Below are 27,542 nucleotides of genomic sequence, written 5' to 3'. Positions count from 1 at the left end.
GTCACATTGATCCAGAAAGATAAGAAAATGTGCTCATCTTTGGAACAAATATCCAAGGCATGAGCAGGCAACCCACACTATTTGCATTAAAAAACAAATTGTATAAATGCAGAAGATTGATGTACCATCTGTTCATGTCCTTCACTTTTCTGGCTCTTCTGTGTTGAGATATTTTTATGGAATAGTTACGTTTATTATTTTGAAAATGAGCCACAGGTTAAAGAAGTTTACGACGGGTAATATAACTCGGAGCTACTGGTTTACTGTATTCCAGGTATTAAAGCTTGCATTATGTTACACTTCATGCCATTAAATGCATCACTCTATACTTATATAGGTTGATGTTCAGACTAAGATTAAAATGTATACAAAACTATAAAGGATATTTAGGACCAAATCCAAAATAGCTCACTAAGATGCCTCTTGGCAAGGAAAAGAAAAAAAAAATCCCTTAAAAATTAATGGCTTCAAAACCCTTTGGCAATAGGCATCAACTTGCTCTGTCACTCCTAAGGAAAACAAAGGAGTGAAATAATGTAAATAAATATCTCTTTTAGGGGAAGTACTGTGGGGTTTCAATCATCTGATAAGACCCTGCTTTCTTCTTTCAATTGTTGTATAAAAATCTACTAGCAAATCTACCATCAAGAAATTTCATTTTGGAATTCCCATTGTGGCTCAGTGGTAACAAACATGACTAGTGTCCTTGCTCAGTGGATGAGCTGCAGTGTAGGTCACAGACACAGCTGGGATCTGGTGTTGCTGTGGCTGGCAGCTGCAGCTCCAATTCGACCCCTAGTCTGGGAACTTCCATATGCCACAGGTACAGCTCTAAAAAGAAAAAATAATAATAAAAGAAGAAAGAAATTCCATTTTTTTCTGTTCTTCTTTAGCCACTATCAACAATATTAACTTCATTTTTGATATTGAAAACAAACTTGCAGAGTTATCCTGCATAAAGTGTGTTTCCATTGTATGTTACATTTGTTTGTTAACCAGACAACTAGGATTGGGAAAAAAAAAAAAAAAAAAAAAAGCAATTGCATAGAATGAAGCTTTGCTATAACAATCGCCCTCTGGTGGCAACCGCCTTAGACACCCAAAGCCAGAATTTTTTTCCTATGGTAGGTCTTCAAATTGCCCAGGCCACCTCTTTGGGCTATGAAAATTCTACATTGTGTGATGTATATGGTTAAATACACTTGTTCCCACAAATATCATGGTTGTGTATGGATGATTTACTCAGGTTGATGACTCCTCAGGGACTGACTTCATGCTTTTGCCATCTGTGGTTTCTGATTAGGAAAAAAATGACCAAAAAAAAAAAAAAAAAGAAGAAGAATCATCATTTCTTACTTCTGATCAATTTTTGAAACATATTTGGCACTAAAATCAAAAGCCTCAAAGAACTTTTCAACTTGTACTTTACCCATGTGTATCCCACCCACAAGGAAGGTGCTCTATTTGGAAAAGGTATATGATGACAGCAATAATGCAGATTTCTTTTTTTTTTTCTTCTTCTTCTTTTTTGGCTGTTCCATAGCTTATGGAATTCCTGGGCCAGGGATGAACCTAGCCTTAGTTGCAACTTAAGCCACAGGTATGGCAATGCCAGATCTTTAACCCACTGTGCTAGGCCAGGGATAAAACCTGCGTCCCAGCATTCCCAAGAAGCCACTGATCCCCTTGTGCCACAGTGGGAACTCCAATAAAACAGATTTCTATTTCATTCTCTTCTCACTGAACATGTGAAGGATCTACACTGTAATGACTTACCACACCATCGATAATACACTCCCTTTATGAAATTTAATTTTACTGATTTTTTTTTTTTTTTGCAAGTGATACAATGAAGTACGTGAAAGAATAGAACATTATCTACTGAGAAACTCAGCCATATCACTTAGTTTATCTGGGCTTGGGTCAACCATGCGTCCATCGAGGTCCTCTTTGATTCATCTAGATTCTGAAGTATCAAAGATAGCTTCTAAATGAAGGGAGAGCGATCAAAAACAGCAGCTAAAAAGAATAAAGAAGATATACTTAATAGAAAGAAGTGTTGATAAGGATTTATTAGAAGAAAGGAAATGAATATGAAATAGAAAAATGTAAAAATGTACTATAGAATATTTTAGAATATCTAAAATAGCAAGGGCATAAGCTTTCTTGATAATCAAGTTGAAAAACAATTAGGAAAGGTTCACATAGTCAAATATACATTAAAGAAAGAGAAAGGAAACCAAACACCTGACTTTTTTTAATGTTAAGATTAAATCATTGTTTTAATCCTCATTTTCCTTAACTGCAGTTTGTTCTTAGAATTGTTTTCACTTAGCCCTAGACAATAAATTGGTCCACCCAACAACTTCCAGACTACAAAGATAAAGGATATCAGGTTGGAAATGTGATATGGAAAACACTAGTAAAAGAGAGACTTCACTCATTACAGAATGTAAGTGACCTTCATATTGTATATAGAAGAATAAAACATTGTAATATAATCTTCCATAGCATTTTATGAAGGTCAGAGAAAATTCCTGTAAATCCGTATTTACTCATGAAAGGAAAAGAATCCATTCCTAGAAGAAGTAATGTTTAAAACAATTTTGTAATTGCTAATATTGGAAACATGCCGAAAAAATATATACTTATATACATATTTTTCTCATTTTGAAAGTCTAAAGGAATATTTTTATTTGAAACCATAAATTGATCAATGAAAAAGGCTGGAAGTGACTATTTTGGCTCATTCTTCCTTATCTACTTGCAAAATTTCAAAACAAAAATTCACATGGCTTCTTTTTCTTACTGAAGTTTTGTTTGAAAGATAATTCCAAATGCATTCTCTCTTGTTGCATCCACAGTGTCTAGTTCAGAATTGTTCATATTCACATAAGAAGGCACACACAGGACCTCAGGGACCTGTAACATAAAATGGATCTGGACACAGTTTTCTGAATATACAGGAGCATATAATAATCTTGCCTAAGCATTCTCCAAATCACAATTGTGCATTTTAATTTTATGTCAAACACACTAAAATCTCAGATTATCGAACTTGCATTGTGTTCTCTATTTCTTCCAGAAAGTAGTATTTGGCTCTTTTCCCTCATATTTTATTTAAAAATAATAGTATCCAGCTGCAAAATATAGCTGGTATCCAGGACACATTTGAATGTTTTATCTTCCTTAGTTCACTGCTCTGTTTTTGATGTTTTGTCTCTTAAATCACGTACATTTCTTAAAAATCAGGATTAGAGGTCTGCTTTAAAAACCTTAGAAGAAGGGTCCATGGGTTATTGTATTTTCTTAGTATATTTGACTGTGTACTACGTTTTCCACGTGTAAATATTTATATTTTCAGAGATTGATTTACAGAGATTTTCAAGAACTATTTTTTTTTTCTTGATTGGAAGAAAATAATCAAGAGTATAGTTAAGAGTTTGCCTTGTGAGTTTTAAGGTTGCTTTGATCCACATAACTATTGAAAACTAAAATAAAATACAGTTAAGCTATGGTAGAATGGTTGTCTTGAATCCCTTCTTAATGTAAGACGTAATGGCCTTGACTCAATCAGAAAATTCTTCCTTTAAGACAATGTTGTACATCTCCTCTTTCAGACAACTGTCCAGGAATGTAACAATTTTATCAGCATAAAAATTCCAAAGAGGTTGCTACAGTGTTGTCTTCAGAAAAAAAGAATCAACAACTCTTTCTTTTTTCTGTATTCTTTCCAGGATGTTAGCTTAAGCTCTGCTGAGATAATACCAGTTTCTGGTTCTCCTTTTTAAAAAATTCTCTTAAGAGAAACTATTTATTTTAACCATAATTTACAAGATCATGATACCCACTTTAAATATTAAAATCAGAAAACTTTAAATTTTTTTAAGACTGTAAATCTTAGATGTTAAAATTATTTCTAAGCTTTTTTTTGTTATCTCTGCAATGGATAGTGTCTATATATTTGATTTTTGAGAAGAGGGAAGTAGGAGGAAACAAATGAATTGATACAATTGCAAGAAAGCACTAAAAATAAGTAATAACAAATTCAGTAAATCTTTTGAAATATATACATCAAATTGTGAGAAGTTTGTCATTTTCCTTGCCAGAAACTTTTAATACAATGTGAGCTATAGGCAGTAAGGTAAGCGAAAACACAAATAAACTATGTCTATTCACAGTCCATCTTGGAAAGCTCACCATCTACGACAGATTATTCTGATGTGAAATGCCTTAAAAAATGTATACCTACGAACTCTCAAGACAGAACAGAGTCCTGTGGTTTGGGGAAAGAATGCCATCACACCACTTAACGCTAAGCAATTGGCTTCTCAGTAACCGCAAAAAACCCTCCGACAGCAAGGGTCTGCTCACCGAGTCCTCTTCATATTGGTCAAAAATAGCTTTCTCCAACAACTAAGGGAAATAATTCATTTTAATTGACAACTAAAACAGACTTTACAAATTCACACAGTGGCTACAAAATTGAGTTGGAGATGGCAGGGCAAAAGTCAGCCGACTGCCTGTTTCACTTGAAAGGCCATAAGTAACTCCTTTGGGTAAATGTTCTGGAGCTGAATTGACTGAGAGATTTAGCATTACGTACTATAGAAAGGTAACATCAGGGCTGAAGCATATTTTTTCCTTTCTTAGGGCATCAAGCTATGATGCAAGAATATTTTAAAATATTGTTTCCTTTTTAGTCTTTTCACATGGTTTTTAACTGTACCAGATAAATTTACACAAAATTAAATAAAGTTAAAGCCTTAAGATGTATGTTTTTCCATACATGTATGGTAGAAGAAAGAAAACAGAGAGATGAAGAGAAAAACATCGATAGTAAAATAGAAATTTCTCACTTATACATACATATCATATTTACATAAATAAATAGGTATAATTTCTTTTCCATGCATATTATAAATGAGGCCATATTATTATAAATACTGTAAATATAAAAGCACTTTATATTTTACAATATCTGTGATTAACAGTATTTATAGAATTCATGAAGTAAAATAATTTTTTCGAAAGAACAAGACAAATTCTTTGGGGGGAAATAATGTTCAAGCCAGCATGAAATTGTTTCCTAAATGCAGTCTGATGAAAGCTAGTTAAAAAATTGTTTTCAATTTATTACTGAACTTTGTACTCTTTCAGAATAAAAACTTGCAATTAAGTTTTTTTGAGTTTGGGAAAAAATTAGAAATTTTAACTTAATGATCAAAAAAACTTTCAGAATACAATCTTTCCATGATGCACATAAAATATAGTTCCCTTCTTTTACATTTGGCTTTGCTCTTTTTTGCACTGTTCTTCCACACTGCTACTGCATACAAGTGCCCAGGTTATGTTTCCATATCCTTTTCATGCATTTCTCCTTTGTAAGCACAGAGGGTACCGCCTCTTCTTACTGATTAGGCACCAAAGTTATGCTCAGAATTATATAGAATATAAAATTAGATATTGTCCCTTCCCAGTGGGCTCACAGTATCTCCAAATTTGCCGTAAAATATGTCTACATATTGTATAACAGATGCACTTCAAGTGCTAAATGTCTGGAGATAAATCTATTATTGACTTCATCCTCTCAACCTTTCCAATTTCCTTTATCATTTGTCAGCTCTCTTTATGTATATGCCCAGGCAGATTGGTAATTGCAGAGCATGTCCTTTATTTGTAAGGAGTCCAGAGTTCAAATGAACCATGGCAGATTTTGGTCCTATGAACAGGGACACTAATAACATTCTTGACCCCAACCCTTGAGCATGTGTCATCCTTTGTTTACAGCAAGAGTAAACACTCAAGTACATTCTAAAATACTCTTTACATAAGATCAACACTTCTTCCACCTTGTTGGAGAACTCAGGGTTTCATCCATTTTCAAAGATTCTGTAACTGGCCTTGAAAAATATTTCCTTGTCTTCTGGGCTGGAGGGAGCAATTGAATAGTGAAAATACTGGAAGAGACACACATGGCTTTTAAACTATGTATTTCAGCACACATCTATAATCTATTATCTATCTGTCTATCTCTTTCTATCTACACATGAATACATCTTTACACTAGCATGTTTATATTCTGCACTTCAATACAGACATATTGACACATGTAATGTATACATTGAAATGTATAAAAGCATTATTTCCTTATACTTCAATACTATCATCCTTTATTTACATACTTTAATTATAGAGCTATTGATCTTGCAGACAACTAGGTAGACATCTTAGCCTGTAAGAAAGCAGTTTTATAGTATTATAAATGTTAAAATCACATCATTGATTCTCTTAACTTCAAATCTGTGGGTCAGTAGTGACAGTTAAAAATTCCTTCAGACTTGAGAATTAAAATGTGAGTGGTCGACCTACTTCAATACAACTTTTGCCATTTTTTAATAAAAGAACAATTTTACTTATCTTAAAAATAAAGCAAGAAAAAATGTAAAATTAAAATTTCCCCTTCCTCCCTCCCCTTTTTGTTTATTTCTGAGTCTTTTCTTCATTTCAAATGAGTTTTAAAACACATTTGGCAGTCAGTACCCCTAATCATTCAAAGAGTTATGTGACAAGGGGGGAGCTGGCTTTTAAAATGTATTAGTCTTTAACCACCTGTCTTCTCCTTTAAAATTTAAAAAGAAAAAAATATATATTTTCATGAAGAAATCAGCTTAATGATTCTATAATGGAGCTTTGGGATGCATGTTTCAGCCTATCTCATGACTTAAGACTTGTCAACCCGATGGAAATGAGCTCATTTGTCAAAGTTTGTCTTTTGGTAAAAAATCATCTCTCTTACCACAGTGAACCTGCAGTGGGTAAAAGAAATCGATCATCAAGAATGAATCTTTTCGATTGCTGTCTTTGTCTTTATGGCCCAAGGTAAAGCTATATTTTGGTTTCCATGTTAGCTTTCTGTTTCTGTCCTGGGGGAAAGAGCAGAATCTCATTGTTGTTACACTGTTGCCAATAATCTCTTCTATGTTCATTGACTTTCCACCTCATTAAATTTGCTTTGACCATCAAAATACTGGGACTTGGTAATAGAGTTTATACATGCCCTCTCTGGTTATGCCCTGTCATGTAAATACATACTGAATCTACTGACTAAATGGTTTTAACTGAAAAGACGTCAGTAGAATTCTGGGACCAAGTCATTAAGGCTCAAAGACCATCTATATCCTGAGAGTCATTTGTAGCTTGCATAGACTTAGTAAATCTTAATCGGGGTGATCTGAAGCTACTTAATTTAAAAAAGTATAGAGTCTCTTAAGAGACAAAAACGTTTTTATATAATATTCTCCTGCCATTTCGTTAGGATTCCAAAATTTCAACATTGTTTTGAGGAGGAAAGGCTGTGTTTTCTCTTTCAAAAAATTTGACACCTTCACTAGAGGTAGGAGAGAAGGTTCTGATAGTGTAGCCGAGGTGGAAATAACACTGTGCACTGTAATAGGGACAGAAGGGCAAATACCTCATCACTTTCTGTCCATGGTCACATTCACAGGCTGGGAAAAGAGTGTGGAAAGCAGAGAGAGCATGGAGGAGAAACAAAACCATTATCCTGAGGCACAAGGTGCAATTTGCTGGTTTGGATATTTCAGGCAGATAACACTTGGAAAATACAGAAAGGAAAACCTAATGTTGATAGAGTCATTAATAAATCCATGGTCATATTTTTTAAAAATCATAGAAATGACACTGTGGTAATCAGATTTCATTCACTTAATAAGTATTTGTTAAGTATAGGCACTGGACATTATATTAGGTGCTAGGAATGAACTGATGAGTGAAAAACCACACCTGATCTCTCGTGTAGCTTATAGACAGGTCCATTATATAGTAACACAACAGCAGGTGTACATTCAAGTACAAAGGGAAGACACACGGTGCTATGAAGGGCAGAAAAACAGCACCCTGGCCTTGTTTTGTGGGTCTGGAAAAAGTTTTGTGTGGAGACTTGAAGAATAAGTAGAAGTTCCATTATCATTCCATCAACTTTAAAGGGTAGACATAATATAATAAGGTATACACATTAATCACAAAGCTAGGCCTTAATTTTGTGTTTATAAGTTTGGTAGAAGGAAAGTAATGTAGCTGAAATTATTGTTAACTCATAACCTCATATGCTACTCAGATCTCAGAATGTAACGCTCATAGGCAGTAGTTTTACTACATATCTATAAACTTCAGTTTTCAGTTTAAAATCTCAGATGTTTCCATTTGCATTTAGCTAAAAATTGGCAAGAAGATCATCATATCTGATCCAATTTTTTTAATGGAAAACTAATTTTGATTTATGGAGTGACAAAAATATAAACATTTTAGATAAATCTTTTGCCAATTTCTAGATAAAAAATGGTTTTAACTGTTAACTTTGGCCTTTTGAAGGATTATTTTTAACTGAACACGTCAATGTTTTACCCTATAATGTTTTTCTATATAAAAATGACACAGTATTACCTTGTTCTGTTTCACAGTGTGTAACCCTTTAATGAGATATTGAGCTTGTCGTCTGCTCAGTAATAGTCACTGGCTAATGAAGCCAGAGTCTTCATATCCTTAGCATCTTTTCAGGCAAGTATGTGCTAGTTATTAGCACATTATGTTAAATATGGAAGCGCTTTTAAAATAGTTTAATACCTTATGTGATTGCTTTTATAAAAAGAAACAAAGATACTAGTGAAAAATATGCATGCTTCTCAGTATTAGCTTTAGTGGCCCATTTGTTGCTGGTCTGGAGTTAAAGAGATGTAGTAAAAAGGAAGTTTATCAAGAAAAAATAATTCTGAGCAGCATCTTTATGGGAAATCAACTATAAGCAAGTTTAGAACATCCAAGGTTTCTGAAGTTTCCACAGGAAAACTAGTTGCATTATTTCTAAATCCTTGCTTTATAACTTTTTATTTTCCTTCATAGAACTTGTTTTTACTAAGTCAGTAGACATTAATACTGAAGCTACTTTGTTATTTTAAAAAATATATATTACTAGTTCCTTTTGCGGGCCTTTTCCTAACACCCTGATATTTTTCTTTAAAAGCATTTATCAAAATTTCTAATTATGGTCTCATTTGTTTATTTGATTTTTCCTTAGCTATGTGTAAATATTTGAATAAGTAATATACTCACAGTTTTAGAAGTCAATCTAGAAAACCTGTTCTAAATGATTTTAGTACTCAGTGAAGAAAAGTGGAAGGAACTTTTGATTATTCTCAAAAATAATACATTTTGGATTTATTGCTTACATTAAATCTGAGGGAGGACTTTTTTCAAGACCTCCTGAATTCCAGTTTTACATTTCACTTTTTCAATATGTGATATACAAATGTACATATACATACATATGTATGTACATATGTACATACAATTATATATAATTTTTAACAAATTAGAAATGTCTTAAAATATGTACATGCATGTATATGTACATATTCATATTTTTAATTGTCATATATTTTTAATTATATAGTGTATATTTGTATGTATATAGATAGATATACATGTATATAAAATTTTTAACAATTGAAAGTCTCAAATATTTTTTATTTAAATTAATAGTAAAATTCCAAAGTTTGTGGCATTTTTTGCCAGCTTTGTTGAAATATAATTTCTTTACAATAAAATTCAACAATTTTAAATGTACCTCTTCATATCTTTTGACAAATGTATTGAGTCTCATGACATTCACAACAATCAGGATATAGATGATTTCTATCACTGCAGGCAGTTTCTTTGTGCCCATTTGCAATCAGTTCCCATCATCTGCTTTCTATCATTGTAGTTTTGCCTTTTATAGGATTTTGATTTTGTTTAGCGTGTTTCACCATCTATCTTCCTTAAAAGACTGTAGGCTCTTTGAGATCGTGGACTGGGTTGGTTCAACAGGAGCTTGGGTTTGAGAATTGAGAGGAATACTCAGACACATAGATTTCATGTAAATCACACTTCACTGCATCAGGCTTGGAAAAAACAAGGACAGGAGATAACATCGAGTTGGATGGGTGTGATTCTCTGATCTCTCTGAGTTCCTTCATGAGACACTCCAGTGGTTGTACTAGTTAAGCTAAATGAGACGACAGTGCTGCCACACTGTGCAAAGACATTAATCTCCACTTCTGTATTCCCTGCCACGCCACCCTGAAACACTGTCAAGATCAGCAGCTAACCTCTTATGCTTAAATCTAACCTTCACATTTCAGTTATAGCTGTATTCTGTGTTGTGTTATTCACCAGTCAACTAACAACCACTATCCTTCAGGCACAAAAAGGTGCCTTGCCGTGACCCAGGACTGACTGGTTCAGGGGCCTCTGCACTGATGTATCTGCCCCATGACTTGGCCCAGGCAGGACTGAGCAGGGCAGGCCTGACCAAGATCTCTCAGTCTATCTGATTCATCACTGTGAATTCAACACCCAGCACAGGTCCCATAACATAGCAGTGACTCAAGAAAGATCTGTTGAATAAGTGTGAATCTTCTGTTGACTCACCTGTAAAATGGACCTAAATCACAGTGTCTACCTCTCAGGTGCAAATATATGTAGAACACTTATTATGATGCCTGCCGTATAAAATACCTATTAAATTAAATAAGCAAATAATAAAATGTCTATTGCTTTGATTACAAGCATAGTTCTACAATTTAGAAGTCTAGATTAGGAATTCCCCTTTTGGCTCAGGGGGTTAAGAATCTGACATAGTGTCCATGAGGATGTGGGTTTAGCCCCTGGCCTGTGGGTTAGGGATCCAGTGGGTTAGGAATCCAGCATTGCCCCAGATGCATCTTGGATCCAGTGTTGCTATAGTTGTGGTGTAGGCCAGCAGCTGCAGCTCTGATTCAACCCCTAGCCGGCGAACTTCCACGTGCTGCAGATGCTGCTTTAAAGAAAAAAGTGGGGGGAGGCTAGATTAACTTTTCAAATGATCTTTGAAACTGGTCTTGTTCTCATTTTTTCTCAGACTCAGGGAACTCAGCTTATTAAATGGCTGCATATGTAATATTCCACAACCACAGTTCCAACTTAATTACAGGGTGACTGACAAATATATTGATCTTAACAGTTTTGTGAATTTAACCAGTTTTAATGAAATCTCCAAGTCAGTTTGTACTTCTGCCTTTAGCACATATTCTATAGCTTTTCACTGAGGGTAAAGACCTTGATGAAGTGTGTGTGTGTGTGTGTTTGAATGTGCTGCTGACAACACTGTGCCATAGAGTGTGGCATGGTGGAATCATGTCTGATCTGCCTGGTTCATAACTTTCTAGATCCATTATTTACAGTTTCGTTGAGGTTCATTTTTTCTTACTTGTTACCTTGTCCTTTGTTTCCTCTTCTAAATGCACATTTATTAAGTGCCACCGTGTTAGGCAAAGTGTCATGAGAGACAGAGAATCCCCAGCTGTGGAACTCTGACTCTCTTGCAGAATTTAGAATTAGAAAGAACATGAAATAACACTTGGTCCAACCCTTTAATCATTTAATCATTCAGGTAAAGAGATTAGCAGACCCTCCATGGCAGGTAAGGCTGAACTCCGAGTTCATTCCCCTTCTCAGCCCACTCTGCCTCCATTTCACTTTCTCTGGTCAAAGAGTTAGGCATAGGTCTCCCCCAAAATTAAAATATGATTTTCCATCTATTTTTTAATGAAAGGATTTATTATATTAGGCCTATTAAAAGTAGTCAACCTGGGGTACATAACTTATGTCACTTTTGCTACAGGGATCAGCATCCTCATTTTTATTATAAAGTGTCACTTTTTTATTTCCCCAATACATTATTTTTTCTTCTACTATACAGCATGGTGACCCAGTTACACATACATGTATACATTCTTTTTTCTCACATTATCATGCTCCATCATAAGTGACTAGACATAGTTCCCAGTGCTATACAGCAGGATCTCATTGCTAATCCATTCCAGAGGAATAGTCTGTATCTATTAACCCCAAGCTCCCCATCCGTCCCACTCCCTCTCCCTTCCCCTCCCCCTCGGCAACCACAGTCTATTCTCCAAGTCCATGATTTTCTTCTCTGTGGAAAGGTCCAAAAGCTATACATAGAACTACCATATAACCCAGCAATCCCACTCTTGGGCATATATCCGGACAAAACTTTGCTTAAAAAAGACACATGCATGTTCATTGCAGCACTATTCACAATAGCATCTCTTCTTATTACTTGGATCAATATCTTTCCATATGTTAATATCATCTGACTCAGGAAAAAGCAAAGAGAAACTGAATTCCTATGCACAATTTCCTCACAAATATTCAAATACAAATCAAAGATGGAAACATGAAGGAAAAAAAGAGATCCACTATTAATTTCCCCCATGCCTATTCTCTGGGGGTTTTTTTGCAGACTATTTTCATATGTGATAGTTTTAAATATTAAAAAAATTAAATCATCAAATTTGCTATGAATCAGTGGGGGTTCCCATTCATATTGTATCTTTGCCTGATATTTCATCTTAAGTTATCCATTACCTTATTTTACTGACATGGTAGCCTGGATAAGGCAGATTAATGACTTCAGTTTCTATCAAGTAAATTCTAGAAGCCATCCAGTTGAGAATATTATCTTGGGCATTCAAATAACCCCAAACTGTATCAATAATACACAGATAACAAATTTTGTGTATCAAAAAGAAGTAGTCCTTCATTTGAAGGAAACCATGGGAATGGAAGGAAGGTGGGATCTAAAAACACAATGCCCATGTGGAAATAGTAAAACTGTTGAGAAATGAGATTGGCAAGGTTGAAGCTCAGGAAGAGATACAGGGTATGCATTGGACTTTGTATTCACGGAAATCAGTGCTAAAAAAACATGAGTGACAGACGTAGTTTTAACAATGACAACAGCATCAGGAAGATGTATCATTTTCTCTTAAACTTTTTAATTGTCAAGATGAGACACAAACCAGGAAGAAAAACAGTGCCAACAGATAAACTGCATAATGAAAAGTAAGTGCCTATCCACCTCAACTCCTAACTCCACACCCCAGAGACATCCCCTTTTATGTTTTTCCTCAGTCTTCTTTTATCTGCCTTCTGAATGTTCTCCAGTGCCCGCTGAGGGCACGCCACAAATGCTGGAGAAACTATCACAGTTTCAAAATGATGCCTAGGGAAGCAGACTGATGTCTGCAAGCCCTTTAAGGAAACCTATACATTTTTCACATTTCTAGGGCATCATTTCACAAACCTACACTAAAAATCATCCAAAATTGAACATATTGGAGGCAATCAGCCAAAAATCAAGACTACACCATGTTAAGCATTAAGAGCCAAGAAGAGTGACTGGATGTCATGTGCAGAGCTGTGAAAACCCAGCCCGTCTTGACAAAAAATAGCTTTAGTGTATACCGTGTACTGTAAATGGCAGCATGTGGAGCGAGCAATCACATAAGCTAAAGGAAACTCTGTGACAAGCCACATTGCAAGCTCCATCGGGCTGAGATGCAGATGAACTTTCCGGTCCTGGATCTCACAGACAGCCTTTTGGGTACACTGAACTGGATCAACTCATTAACGTGTTCATTTGTCAACTCATGTCAGCAGTTCCACGATTTGAAGCAAACAGGTTTGGGTGAAGTGGAATAGTTCAGCTCACTCATTTGAGGCTCTCCTTAAGCACGAGGTGTGGAGCATCCTGGTGCAGGTCTCACACAGAAGCACTTTTGTCCCCAGGAAACAGCAACATCAAAATGCAGTAAACTGTTGTTTTAGTATTAGAGGGTAGATACTAGGAATATAGTGCTTCTGCAACATTTACTCTCTCTTATTTCTGAAAGGGAAGAGGATTATTTCTAAAAAGAGGACTTGGCTTTGGATCTCATCTATTTCTAACTCATAGAAAAAGTTGGTAAGGAAATGATCTTGGGAAGTTCAATACTTTTAGATCCTTATTCTTTGTATAAAATACAAAAGGGTAAATATTATTCAAAGCTATTTACGTGGATTTCCCATTGTGGCTCAGTGGTAATGAACCCGACTAGTATCCATGAGGATGTGGGTTCAATCCCTGGCCTCCCTCAGTGGGTTAAGGATCCAGCGTTGCGTGAGCTGTGGTGTAGGTTGCAGATGCAGCTTGGATCCTGATCCGTGTGGCTGTGGCTATGGCTATGATGTAGGCCGGCCGCTACAGCTTTGATTCAACCCCTAGTTTGGGTTCCATATGCCTCCAGTGAGGCCCTAAAAAAGAAAAAAGAAAAAAAAAAAAAAGATGAAGCTATTTACCTGTCAGCCATCATTGATGTGTAGTACAAAGCCAAGAGCTCCTGGCATTCCAGAATGCTAAGGGCCCCTGAAATCGGTTGGGGTACATTTCTTTCTCCTTTAATGAAAGGCGCCATTTAAGTAGTATTTTCTGCATGAAAATTAAGCAACACAGGATAACTTTCCATATAATTTCTACTACCGTAGGCTGTTGTCATGGCTTATTATTAACACATTTTCTAAATGTTCCAAGAGTGTTATTCTATAAAAGTAATTAGATGATGATAACTTATAATTAACTATATGAGCTACTAACATTTTAGAATATATTATTTTTATTATACATTATATATTATACCATATGCATTATACATAATTTATTTCATATTATACCATAAACACTTAAGTAGAGTTGAAGGACTCCACCAGTCCAGAGTGACACTTCAATTTAAATATTTAGGAATTCCCTGGTGGCCTGGTGGTTAAAGATTTGACGTCACTGCTGTGGTGTGGGTTTGATACCTGGCCCAGGAACTTCCGCATGCCACAGGCACAGCCAAAAAAAAAACCCCAAAAACTTAAAAAAAAAAAAAAGATATTTAACTTCATTGTATGAAAGCCTTCAAGAAAAACAGTATTTATTGTAAAAGATGATTACAGTTTCAATAGTTGTTCCCTCTTATTACTTAGAAAAACATATATTTTGCTGGATACCATACACACTAACTTTAGTTCACTTAGAAATGCTTTAACTAGCATTTTATTCATGATCTTTATATTTAAAATAGATCCCAAATAAGCTGTAATTTACTGGACATGCTAAGCAATGACTATACATATCCTATTTTAATAGAAAAGTATAAATTACATAGATATGATTAATTATTTTTAAAGATGTAATGTACTGAAATGGTGTAGGAAAAAAAAACAAACATGTTGGTCTTCATTTTATCTGAAAACAAAAATTGCTGGGAGCCAGCGGGTAGCTGGGGAGAGGACACCTAACAGGGATTGCTTTCCTAGTAGCCGTATTACAATGAAATCAAAGTAAGTGTCTGACACGGCATTTCTTAATAACAAGGCAATGCCACTTCAGATCAGTCCACATTTAGAACCACAAATGTGAAATGAATGGACTTCATTTCATCAAGAGATGAAAATTCAAGCGTTCCTTTTCCTAGTCCTTGCAACAAAAGGTACTTAGAGGTAAGAAGCCAAGGGCTACTTCCCCATCTCCCATTTAACAAGGGCATTTTCAAGGTTTTGTCTAAGCTGTGTGAAGGACCACGGGTGTGGCATGTGCTCTGCAGAACACAGACGAGTACCTGCCATCTCTTTTCTTTTTAATTCATTTGGATGGGAATAAGAAATCTTTCTGTCCCACTGCCTCAAATGTCTTTGAAATAATTTGGTTGTTCTGCTACCACGTTCTTTATAATTATGCTAGGTAATATGTATGGGCCCAAATTAGCTATTTAGAGTTCAGATCTGTTATTACGTTAACACATTCTTTCATCCATTTACTTCTTTCTTAAGTTAGGACTCAGAACGGTTTCTCTGGGGCAAAAGAATGCATCTTTCTATTTTTGTTTTTGTTTATCAAGATGGCTCTCTTTGTAAGAACTGCAGCTGTCTCCCAAACTGTCATTCAGAAAACAAAGAAGCAAGAGTCTAAACTGAGTGCAGTGCAGCTCAGGGTTTCAGCACCTTCCGTGTAAGAAGTCAAACAGTAAATAATCTGCTATTTCATGGTTGTTCACAGTGTGGCCTGGAGGCAGAGGTGGTTGGGTGGGTGGTTTTGAGACTCTAAATATTTCCAGTTTCCTCAGGCAAAAGGCAGATCAGGCAGAGAACCTGATTTCTTTCCTCTCTTTGGGATTTCTAGCATCCAAGCTTACAATCATTTTCTGCAGCTAGTTTGGGCTTAGCCCATGTTCCATCAGTGTTTGTTTGTTTTCCATGTTCCGTCTACACACAAACAAAACTGCAAAACTGTTTAATCGAAAATTGGCATATTATAAAAAGGTACTATTTTTGATAGGTCCAAGTGCCCTCTGTGGTAAGCTTGAGACTATTACAGTTTTCTTGATGTTTCTTACTGTTAACTGTTTTCTTCACAAGTGTGGTTCAGCAATTCACTTGATCCCTTTTTCTGGTCCTTGATATTTCCTATGCATTGTTCCCTAAATGTAATTTTTTAGTCAGTGTGACCTGCTAAGTCCAAACTTTGCCATATCCATGGTCTGAATCGAAGGGGGACTATGTGAAGAAAGGCTATTAACATTGTGCTGCATGGTGAGCAGGTGACTAACAGTTGATCCACTTTCACATTCTCTACACCTTATAACACATTGATAGTATGATCATTAGGATGTAGAGGTGGAGACTGAAGGGCAGAGAAGAGAATTTGTCTAAGGCCAGAGCCAGATGCAAATCAAATTTGCCTTCTACCTGCTCAAGTTCTGGTTTTCAATAAACAAGTCAAGCTGTTTTTTCCTTTCTAACCATCTTAGTGGGAAAACTATGCTGTGAATTGAAAGAAAGAAAAATATCTCACTTACTAGCTCACCAGTGTGTCTCTTTCACTTGGCTGTTCCTGAATTATATCCTTTTATAATAAACTGGTGATCTAGTAAGTGAAATGTTTCTCTGAGTTCTGTGAGCCACTCTAGTGGATTAATCTAATCCAAGGAAGGGGTCACTGGAACTTCTGATCTATAGCAGGTTGGTCAGAAGTATAGGTAACATCCTGGACTTGGGGTTGGCATCTGAACTGGGATGGTGGGGTGGTAGTCCTGTGGTACTGAGCCTTTAACTTGGGGGACCTGCCACTGTATCAGTGTTCGAATTGAGTTGAATTGCAGGTATCCAAGGAGATTTGCTTGGTGTGGTGGAAAAAACCCATACACAGGAATTGAGCATAGGAATTAATCGCTTCAGTTTTCAGCTTAGTTTTCTAAATTCTCTTAAATGACAGAATTCGTTTAACTTGCATATTTATACATCATTCAATTGTAAGTCATAGATGAGGCAACAGAGAACCATGATGAAAAGGAAATAACCTTTTGCACTTGAGATTACATAAATATAGCAAGGAAAATTCATGACTATTCTTCCTCTGACACTCTAATGAGGGAGATTTTAAGCTTATTTCCTACTATTTTGCCATTTTTTTTTTTTTGTCTTTCTTGGTAGTTTGGCTTCAGAGACAATTTTATTTTAGTTTATTTAACTCAATGAATTTTATTACATTTATAGTTGTACACTGATCATCTCAACCCAATTTTATAGCATTTCTATCCTAAACACCCAGCCCACCCTTCCCAACCCCGAACCTGTCTCCTTTAGAAAGTAGTAGTTTTTCAAAGTCTGTAAGTCAGTATCTGTTCTGCAAAGTTTACTGTATCCTTTTTTTTAGATTCCACATATAAGTGGTAGCATGTGACACTGGTGTCTCACTGTTTAACTTCACTTAGCATGATGATTTCTAGGTCCATCCATGTTGCTGTGAATGCCATTATTTCATTTCTTTTTCTGGCTGAGTAATATTCCATTGTGTATATGTACCAGATCTTCTTTATCCACTCTTCTTCAATGGACATTTAGGTTGCTTCCATGTCTCAGCTATTGTATATAATGCTGCAATGAACAATGGAGTACATATATTTTTTTAAAGCATCGTTTTCTCTGGATAGATGCCCAGGAGAGGGATTGCTAGATCAAATGATAATTCTATTTTTTGTTTTCTGAGCAATCTCCATACTGTTTTCCATAGTGGTTGCACCAATTTACATTCCCACCAACAGTGTAATCGGGTTCCCTTTTCTCCACACCCTCTCCAGCATTTATTGTTTGTAGACATTTTGATGATGGCCATTCTGGCTGGTATAAGGTGGTACCTCATAGTGTTTTTTTTTTTTTTTTTTTTTTTTTTTTGTCTTCTTAGCTATTTCTTGGGCCGCTCCCGCGGCATATGGAGATTCCCAGGCCAGGAGTCGAATTGGAGCTGTAGCCGCCAGCCTACGCCAGAGCCACAGCAACGCGGGATCCGAGCCGCGTCTGCAATCTACATCACAGCTCGTGGCAACGCCGGATGGTTAACCCACTGAGCAAGGGCAGGGACTGAACCCGCAACCTCATGGTTCTTAGTTGGATTCGTTAACCACTGCGCCACGATGGGAACTCCCCTCATAGTGGTTTTGATTTGCATTTCTCTAATAATGAGTGATGTTGAACATCTTTTCATGTGTTTTTTGGCCATGTATATGTTTTCTTTGGAGACTTGTCTGTTTAGATTTTCTGCCTATTTTTTGATGGGGTTTTTGGTTTTTTGGTATTGAGCTATAAGAGGTGTTTATAAATTTTGGAGATTAATTCTTTATCAGTCTCTTCATTTGCAAATATTTTCTCCCATTCTGTGGGTTGTCTTTTTGTTTTGTTTAGGGTTTCTTTTGCTGTGCAAAAACTTTTAAGTTTAATTAGGTCCCATTTATTTATTTTCGCTTTTATTGTCATTATTCTAGGAGGTGGATCTGAGAAGATATTGCTGTGATTCATGTCAGAGAGTGTATAGCCTCTGTATTCCTCTAAGAGTTTTGTAGTATTTAGTCTTATATTTAGGTCTTTAATCCATTTTGAGTTTATTTTTGTGTTAGGTGTTAGGAAGTGTTCTAATTTCATTCTTTTCCATGTGGCTGTCCAATTTTCCCAGCACCACTTATTGAAGGGGCTGTCTTTTCTCCATTTTATGTTCTTGCCTCCTTTGTATGTTCTTGCCTCCTTTGTATGTTCTTGCCTCCTTTGTCATAGATTAGTTCACTGCAGGTGCATGGGTTTAAGTCTGGGCTTTCTATCCTGTTCCACTGATCTATATTTCTGTTTAGATGCCAGTACCATATGGTTTTAATAACAGTAGCTTTGTAGTATAGTCTGAAGTCAAGGAGCCTGATCCCTCCAGCTCCATTTTCCTTCTCAGGATGGCTTTGGCTATTCTGGGTCTTTTGTGCTTCCAAACACACTTTAAAGTATTTTATTCTAGTGCTGTAAAAAATTTCCTTGGTAATTTGATAGGGATTGCATTGAATCTATAGATTGCCTTGGGTAGTATAGTCATTTTGATGATGTTGATTCTTTCAATCCAAGAGCATGGCATGCCTTTCCATCTGTTTGTGTCATCTTTGATTTATTTCATCAGTGTTTTATACTTTTCAGAGTACAGGTCTTTTGTCTCTTTAGGTAGGTTTATTCCTAGGTATTTTATTCTTTTTGATGTGATGGTAAATAGGATCGATTCCCCTTTCTGATCTTTCATTGTTAGCATATAGAAATGCTGTCGACTTCTATGTATTAATTTCGTATACTGCAACTTCACCAAATTCACTGATGTGCTCTAACAATTTTCTGGTAGCATCTTTAGAGTTTTCTAGGTATAGTATATGTCACCTGCAAACAGTGATAGTTTTACTTCTTCCTTTCCAATTTGGATTCCTTTTCTTTCTTTTTCTTCTCTGATTGCTGTGGCTAGGAGTTCCCAAACTATGTTTAATAGTAGTGGCAAGAGCAGACATCCTTGTCTTCTTCCTGATCTTATTGGAAATTCTTTCAGCTTTTCAACATTGAGAATGATGTTATCTCTAGGTTTGTCTTATATGGCCTTTATTATGTTGAGGGAGGTTCCCTCTGTGTCCACTTTTGGAGGGTTTTTATCAGAAATGGGTGTTGAATTTTGTCAAAAGCTTTTTCTGCATCTATTGAGAGGATCATATGGTTTTTATTCTTCAGTTTGTTAATGTGGTATGTCACACTGATTGATTTGAGGATACTGAAAAATCCTTGCATCCCTGGGATAAATCCCACTTGATCATGGTATACGGTCCTTTTAATGTATTGTTGGATTTGGTTTGCTAGTATTTTGTTGAGGATTTTTGTATATATGTTCATCAGTGACATTGGCCTATAATTTTCTTTTTTTGTGGTATCTTTGTCTGGTTTGGGTATCAGGGTGATGGTGGCCTCATAGAGTGAGTTTGGGAGTGTTCCTTCCTCTGCAAATTTTTGAAATAGTTTCAGAAAGATAGGTGTTAGCTCTTCTCTAAATGTTTGATAGAATTTGCCAGTGAAGCCATCTGGTCCTGGATTTTTGTTTGTTGGAAGTTTTTTAATCACAGTTTCAATTTCAGCACTTGTGACTGGTTCGTTCATCTTTTTGATTTCATCTTGATTTAGTCTTGGAAGATTGCACTTTTCTAAGAATTTGTCCATTTCTCCTAGGTTGTCCATTTTATTGGCATATAGTTGCCTGTAGTAGTCTCTAATGATCCTTTGTATTTCTGTGATGTTCATTGTAACTTCTATTTCTTCATTTCTAATTTTATTGATTTGAGTCCTCTCTTTTTTCTTAATGTGTCTGGCTAAAGGTTTATCAATTTTGTTGATATTTTCAAACAGCTTTTAGTTTCATTGGTTTTCTTCATTTCTATTTCATTGATTTCTGCTCTGACCTTTATGATTTCTTTCCTTCTGTTAACTTGTTGTCTATTCTCTCTCTAGTTGCTTTATATGTATAGTTAGGTTGTTTACTTGAGCTTTTTCTTGTTTCCTGAGGTAGGCTTGTACTGCTATAAACTTCTCTCTTAGAACTGCCTTTGCTATATCCCATAGGATTTGTATTGTTGTGTCTTTGTTGTCATTTTCTTCTAGTTTTTTTTTTTAATTTCCTCTTTTATTTCTTCAGTTATCCTTTGGTGGTTTAGTAGCATGTTGTTTAGGCTCCCCATGTTTGTGTTTTTTTGTAATTTTTCCTTGTTGTTGATTTCCAGTTGTAAAGCATTGTGGTCAGAAAGATGCTTGATATGATTTCAATTTTCTTAAATTTACGAAGGCTTGATTTGTGGCCCAGAATGTGATCAGTCCTCGAGAATGTCCCTTGTGCACTTGAGGAGAATGTGTATTCTGCTTTTAGATGGAATGTTCTATAAATATCTATTAAGTCCATCTGGTCTAATGTATCACTTAAGGCCTGTGTTTCCTTGTTGATTTTCTGTCTGGATGATCTGTCCATTGCTGTAAGTGGGGTGTTGAAAGTCCCCAGCTATTATTGTGTTATTGTCAATTTCTCCTTTAAAGGTTGTTAGCAGTTGCTTTACATATTGAGGTAACCCTGTGTCAGGTACATATATATTTACAATTACTGAATCTTCTTCTTGGATAGATCCTTTGATCATTATGTAATGTCCTTTTTTGTCTCTTGTAATATTCTTTATTTTAAAATCTATTTTTTATGATATGAGTATTGCTACTCCAGCTTCATTTTGATTCCCAGTTGCATGAAATATTTTCTTTCATCCTCTCACTTTAAATTTGTATGTGTCCCTAGAACTAAAGTGGGTCTCTTGGAGATAGCAGTCATGTTTTTGTATCCATTCATCCAGTTTATGTCTTTTGGTTGGGACATATAGTCCATTTACATTTAACATTATTACTGATATGTATGTTCTTACTGCCATTTTATTAACTCTTTTGGATTTGTTTTTATTGCTCTTTTTGCTTCCCCTTTTCTCTTGTTCTCTTTTGGTTTGATGACTATCTTTAGTGTTGTATTTGGATTGATTTTTCTTATATGTGTGTGTATCTACTGTAGATTTTTGGTTTGCAATTACCATGAAATTTTGATATAGGACTCTATACATATACAATATTGTTTTAATTTGTTGGTCTCTTAATTATAAGTGCATCTCCAGTGTCTTGCATTGATACCCTCCTCTTCTCATGATTTCTGATTTTGGTAGCATATTTGTGTGTGGATGATTTCCTACCTTTACTGATTTTGGTAGCATATTTGTGTGTGGATGATTTATACTTGTGGGCCTTGCCATTTGTAATATTTTTGTTTCTAGTTGTGGTCTTTTCTAACTAGAGAAGTTCCTTTAGTATTTGTTGTAAAGCTGGTTTAGTGGTGCTGAATTCTCTTAGCTTTTGCTTGTCTGTAAAACTTTTGATTTCTCCTTCAAATCTGAAAGGGAGCCTTGCTGGACTGAGTAAACTTGGTTGGAGGTTTTTTCCTTTCATCACTTTAAGTATATTGTGCCACTCCTTTCTGGCCTGCATAGTTTCTGCTAAAAAATCTGCTGATAAACTTTTCAGGGTTCCCTTGTATGTTATTTATTTTCCCTCGCTGCTTTCAATATTTTCTCTTTGTATTTAATTTTGGTAAGTTCAATTAATATGTGTATTAGGGTGTTCCTTCTTGGGTTTATTTTATATGGTACTTGTTGTGTGCTTCCTGGACTTGAGTGAGGGATTCCTTTCCCATGTTAGGGAAGTTTTTGCCTTTATCTCTTCAAATATTTTCTCTGTCCCTTTCTCTTTCTCCTCCTTCTGGCAAACCAATAATACAGATGTTGATTCATTTGATGTTGTCCCACAGTTCTCTTAAACTGTCTTGATTTCTTTTCAATCTTTTTCCTCTTTTATGTTCCACATCAGTGATATTCACTAGCCTGTCCTCCACCTTGCTTCTTCGTTCTTGCGCCTTCTGTATTCTGCTGTTGGTTACTTCTAATGAATTTATTGCAATTATTGTATTTTGCATCTCTGCTTGCTTAATCCTTAAATCTTGTATTTCTTTGCTCAGTGTTTATTGTAATTTATCAATCTTTGCTTCAAGTTTATTTCCAAGATCTTGAATCATCTTCACTATTATCAGTCTAAAGTCTTTTTCACGGAGATTGATAATCTCTAGATCACTTAGCAGTTTTGTTTTTCTGTGGTTTTTGCTTACTCCCTTGTCTGAGTCATAATTCTCCACCTTTTTCATTTTGTATAGGTTTTTAGTGTGGTCTCCTTTTTGGAGATGGTAGAATTGTAGCTTCTCTTGCTTCTGATGTCTGCCCCCCTGGTGGCTGAAGTTGGTACAGTGGCTTGCTGTAGGCTTCCCTATGAGAGGGACTGGTGCTTGCCCAAAGGTAGGTGGAGCTTATTCTTATCCCTCTGCCTCTGTGGGGTGGGGCTTTGTCAATGGATGAGATTAGAGGCAGCTGTGTGCCTGTGGTGTGTTTAGGCGTTTAGGCAGCGTTTGCTGATAGGTTTGGGCTATGTTCCCACCTGGATTATTGTTTGGCCTGGGGCTTCTCAGCCCTAATGGGTGGGGCTAGACTTTTCCAAAATGACCACCTCTAGAGGACTGCACACTGATGATTATTCCCGAGACCTTTGCCTCCTGTTTTCCCAGGACATCCTCCAAGAACTGTAGTCAGGTCTGACCCAGATTCCTATGGAATCTCTGCTTTGCCCTGGGACCCAGTGCACATGAAAGCCTGTGCAAGCCTTTTAAGAGTAGAGTCTCCATTTCCCCCAGTCCCATGGAGCTTCTGCACACAAGCCCCACTGGTCCTCAATGCCAGACGTTCTGGGGGCTTCTTCTTCTAATGCCAGATCCCCAGGCATGGGAACCTAACGTGGGGCTCAGAACTCTCACTCCTGTAGGTAAGTCTCTGTGATACAGTTACTTTCCAGTCTGTGGGCTGACCAGCCAATGAGTATAGGGTTGCTTACATCGCATAATGGCCCCTCCTACTATCTTGATGTGACCTCCTCTTTGTTTTCTAGAGTAGGATATCTTTTCAGATAGTTTGCAGTCTATTTGGTTGGAGGTTGTTCAGCAGTTGGTTGCAATTTTGTTGCTTTTATGAGAGAAGCTGGGCTCCAGTCCTTCTACTCTGCCATCTTAATCCCATCTCTACATTGCCACGTTTTTAACCTCTCTTATAATCAAGTTAAATTCCCTAGAGTTTTACCTCAAACCTTTAAAAATGCATCCTGGTAAGTATTGACTAATTAAATGTGTGAACAGTTCTCTACTCTTTTCTAAGGTGGATGAGTTGGCCCTTAAAATGATTTCAGATCCCAACCCTAGGATCTGGGCAAAGTTTTCTAAAATATTGACAACTGTGGAGTGATCTTAGAGGCAGTGTTTTACTATTTTATTTGTTTATTTTGGTCTTTTTAAGGCTGTACCTGCAGCATATGGAAGTTCCCAGGTGAAGGGTTGAATCAGAACTACAGCTGCCAGCCTACACCACAGCCACAGCAACACAGGATCTGAGCCATGTCTGCAACCTACACCACAGCTCACAGCAACACCAGATCCTTAACCCACTAAGTGAGGCAAGGGATTGAACCCGCATCCTCATGGATCCTAGTTGGCTTTGTTAACACTGAGCTACCATGGGAACTCCGTTAGTACAATATTTTTAAATTTGTTAATAAAATTTGAAGTTTAGATCCCATGAATTGTAATCATAGTATTTAATTAGGTTTTAGATTCTTTTTGAGGAGATAAGAGAATATAGAAAAAAGCTGACCAAAGTAAAGGAAAAGGGGTGATGCAAACTTAGGAAGTGGATAACAGTGCCTGGAACATCATAGATGTTTATAATTTGTAAAAAAAAAAAAATTAATGAATGCTTTAAGAAAATTTGTAAACTGACATTTTGCTTTTTTGTGGTTTTTATTTTTTCCATTTTAGTTGATTTATAGTGTTCTGTCAATGTCTACTGTACAGAAAAGTGATCCAGTCATACATATAAATGAATATTCTTTTTCTCACATTATCAACTCCATCATGTTTCATCACAAGTGACTAGATATAATTCCCTGTGCTATACAGCATGATCTCATTGCTTATCCACTCCAAATGCAATAGTCTGAATCTATTAAACCAAAACTCCCAGTCCATCCCACTCCCTGCCCCTCCTCCTTGGCAACCACAAGTCTGTTCTCCATGTCCATGAATTTGTTTTCATTCTGCAGATAGGTTCATTTTTTGTCATATATTAGATTCCAGATATAAGTGATATCATACGGTATTTGTCTTTCTCTTTCTGACTTAGTTTGCTTAGTATGAGAGTCCCTAGTTCCATCCATGTTGCTGCAAATGGCATTATTTGTTCTTTTTTAGGGCTGAGCAGTATTCCATTATGTATATATACCACATCTTCTTAATCCATTCATCTGTCGATGGACATTTAGGTTGTTTCCATGTCTTGGCTATTGTACATAGTGCTGAGATGCACATATGGGTGCATGTGTCTTTTTCAAGGAAAATTTTGTCTGGATATATGCCTAAGAGTGGGATTGCTGGGTCATATGGTAGTTCTATGTATAGTTTTCTAAGGTACCTCCATACTGTTCTCCATAGTGGTTGTACCAATTTACATTCTAACCAACAGTGCAGGAGGGTTCCCTTTGCTCCACACCCTCTCCAGCATTTGTTATTTTTTGACTTGTTAATGATGGCCATTCTGACTGGTGTGAGGTGGTAGCTCATTGTAGTTTTGATTTGCATTTCTTTAATAATTGGTGATGTTGAGCATATTTTCATGTTCCTGTCAGCCATCACGTCTTCTGCCCTGAATAGACATTGGGTGGTTGTTTTTTTTTGCTGTAGAGTTGTATAAGCTGTTTGTATATTTTTTAGATTAAGCCCTCATTTTAGAGATTAAGCCCTAATAGTTTCAAATGATGTCAGTTGCATGATTTGAAACTATTTTCTTCCATTCCACAGGCTGTCTTTTTTTTTTTTATTTTATGTTTTCCTTTGCTGTGCAAAAGCTTGTAAGTTTGATTAGGTCCCATTGGTTTATTTTTGTTTTTAATTTCTGTTGCCTTTTAAGACTGACCTAAGAAAACATCTGTATGGCTGATGTCAGAGCATGTTCTGCCTATGTTCTCATCTAGGAGTTTTATGGTGCCTTGTCGTACATTTAAGTCTTTAAGCCATTTTGAGTTTATTTTTGTGCATGGTGTGAAGGTGTGTTCTAGTTTCATTGATTTACATGTAGCAATGCAGTTTTCCCAGCACCACTTACTGAAAAGACTGCCTTTTTCCCACTTTATATTCTTGCCTCCTTTGTTGAAGATTAATTGACCATGGGTGTCTGGGTTTATTTCTGGTTTCTCTATTCTGTTCCATTGGTCTGTATGTCTGTTTTGCTACTAGTATCACACTGTCTCAATTACTATAGCTTTGTAATATTGTCTGAAGTCTGGAAGAGTTATGCCTCCTGCTTAGTTTTCATTCCTCAGGATTGCTTTGGCAATTTTGGGTCTTTTATGGTTCCATATAAATTTTTGGATTGTTTGTTGTAGTTCTGTGAAAAATGAACACTGACAATTTTCTTAAATGATGATTATGTGCCTAGCATGGTTCTTGGTTCATAGTAAACCCTCAGTAATTATTTACTGAATCAAAGAATGAAGGAATAGGAATTCTCCTTGCGGCTCAGTGGGTTAAAACCTAACATGGGGTCCATGAGGATGCAGGTTTAATCTCTGGCTTCATTCTGTGGGTTATGGATCCAGTGTTGCCACTAGCTGCAGTATAGGTCACAGATGTGGTTTGGTTCTGGCATTCCTGGGGCTGTGGTGTATGCCAGCAGCTGTAGCTCAAATTCTACCCCTAGCGTATGAACTTCCATATGCCACAGATATGCCCCTAAACAGAAAAAAAAAAAAAAGAAAGAAAGAAGGAAGTAAGGAAGAAACGGATTTGAAATTAAAAACTAAGTGGCATTAATAACACCAAACATTTTTAAATTAAAAGTTAAGTAGACATTAAAACTACTGTTTTTCTGCTCTAAATTTAATTCCAAATAAGAGTTTTTGTATTTCACTGAGAAATATGCAGAATGGTAATGCAGAAGTATTTCTTTAACATTAAAAATAATCCCTTCACACTTTACAAGAGAGTTAAAGACCAGAGTTTAAGGATAAAAGCAGTGAATTACTTCAATAAGATTCACATTAAAATAAGTGCTCTGAGATACAGAAAAATAAAACAGAATAGTTATCCTCAAGGAGGTTGAAATCTAGAAGCAGAATTTAGTAAGTGACATAAATGACCGTCACAAAAAGCATACTTACAACTTCCCCCCAAAGCAGTTTTAACAGTGTGTATGTAGACTGATCTCAACAGAGTTCTGAGCCAGGAAAAACCAAATGGTAGGAAGTTCATGGGACGATTTCAAATCTCTGTAACACTGGAATGTTAATACATACTATACACTAATTTTTATAGACATATAAACATATAAAGATGAATAAATGTGAATCAAAGCAATCTGACCTCTTACCATTATAGTTACTACTTATATAAAACATTAGCATACATATGTAGCCTTTTAAAAGGAATTCCAGGTGCTCATTGAATACGGTTTGGAAAAGCTGTGTGTTTGTCAACAGATAACTGTGGGCATTGACCTAGAAAAGGAATGAAACTCAGAATGCATTCCGAATGGTTCAAGTGGTGTTTCTGATTATAAAATGAC

The 27,542-nt window shown here is 36.1% G+C and overlaps 1 protein-coding gene across 28 annotated transcripts in view; it reads right to left on the bottom strand.

The window, feature by feature from the left end:
• The window catches only part of PLCL1 (phospholipase C like 1 (inactive)), a 958,345-nt gene that overhangs the window by 148,802 nt on the left and 782,001 nt on the right, over window positions 1-27,542 (bottom strand). For 5 of the 28 annotated variants that reach the window (XR_014830060.1, XR_002339302.2, XR_014830046.1 and 2 more), the window contains 2 exons: window positions 2,810-2,922; window positions 1,786-2,019 (listed from right to left, as the gene is read on the bottom strand). The exons of 10 other annotated variants lie outside the window; for them this stretch is intronic. The gene's annotated coding sequence lies outside the window, so the exon portion shown is untranslated. Of the gene's footprint in view, window positions 1-1,785; window positions 2,020-2,809; window positions 2,923-5,852; window positions 5,932-6,799; window positions 6,927-14,238; window positions 14,369-17,385; window positions 17,857-25,854; window positions 27,255-27,542 lie in introns of those variants that run through there. 13 more of the 28 variants (XR_014830029.1, XR_014830049.1, XR_014830042.1 and 10 more) reach the window with 10 other exon arrangements.

Source organism: Sus scrofa, chromosome 15 (genome assembly GCF_054392235.1).
Source record: "Sus scrofa isolate SSC_HxYL_T2T_F1_AM1 chromosome 15, Sscrofa_HxYL_maternal_Yorkshire_Landrace_v2.0, whole genome shotgun sequence".
Taxonomy (NCBI): Eukaryota; Metazoa; Chordata; class Mammalia; order Artiodactyla; family Suidae; genus Sus; species Sus scrofa.
This window is presented reverse-complemented; position numbering and strand designations above follow the sequence as displayed.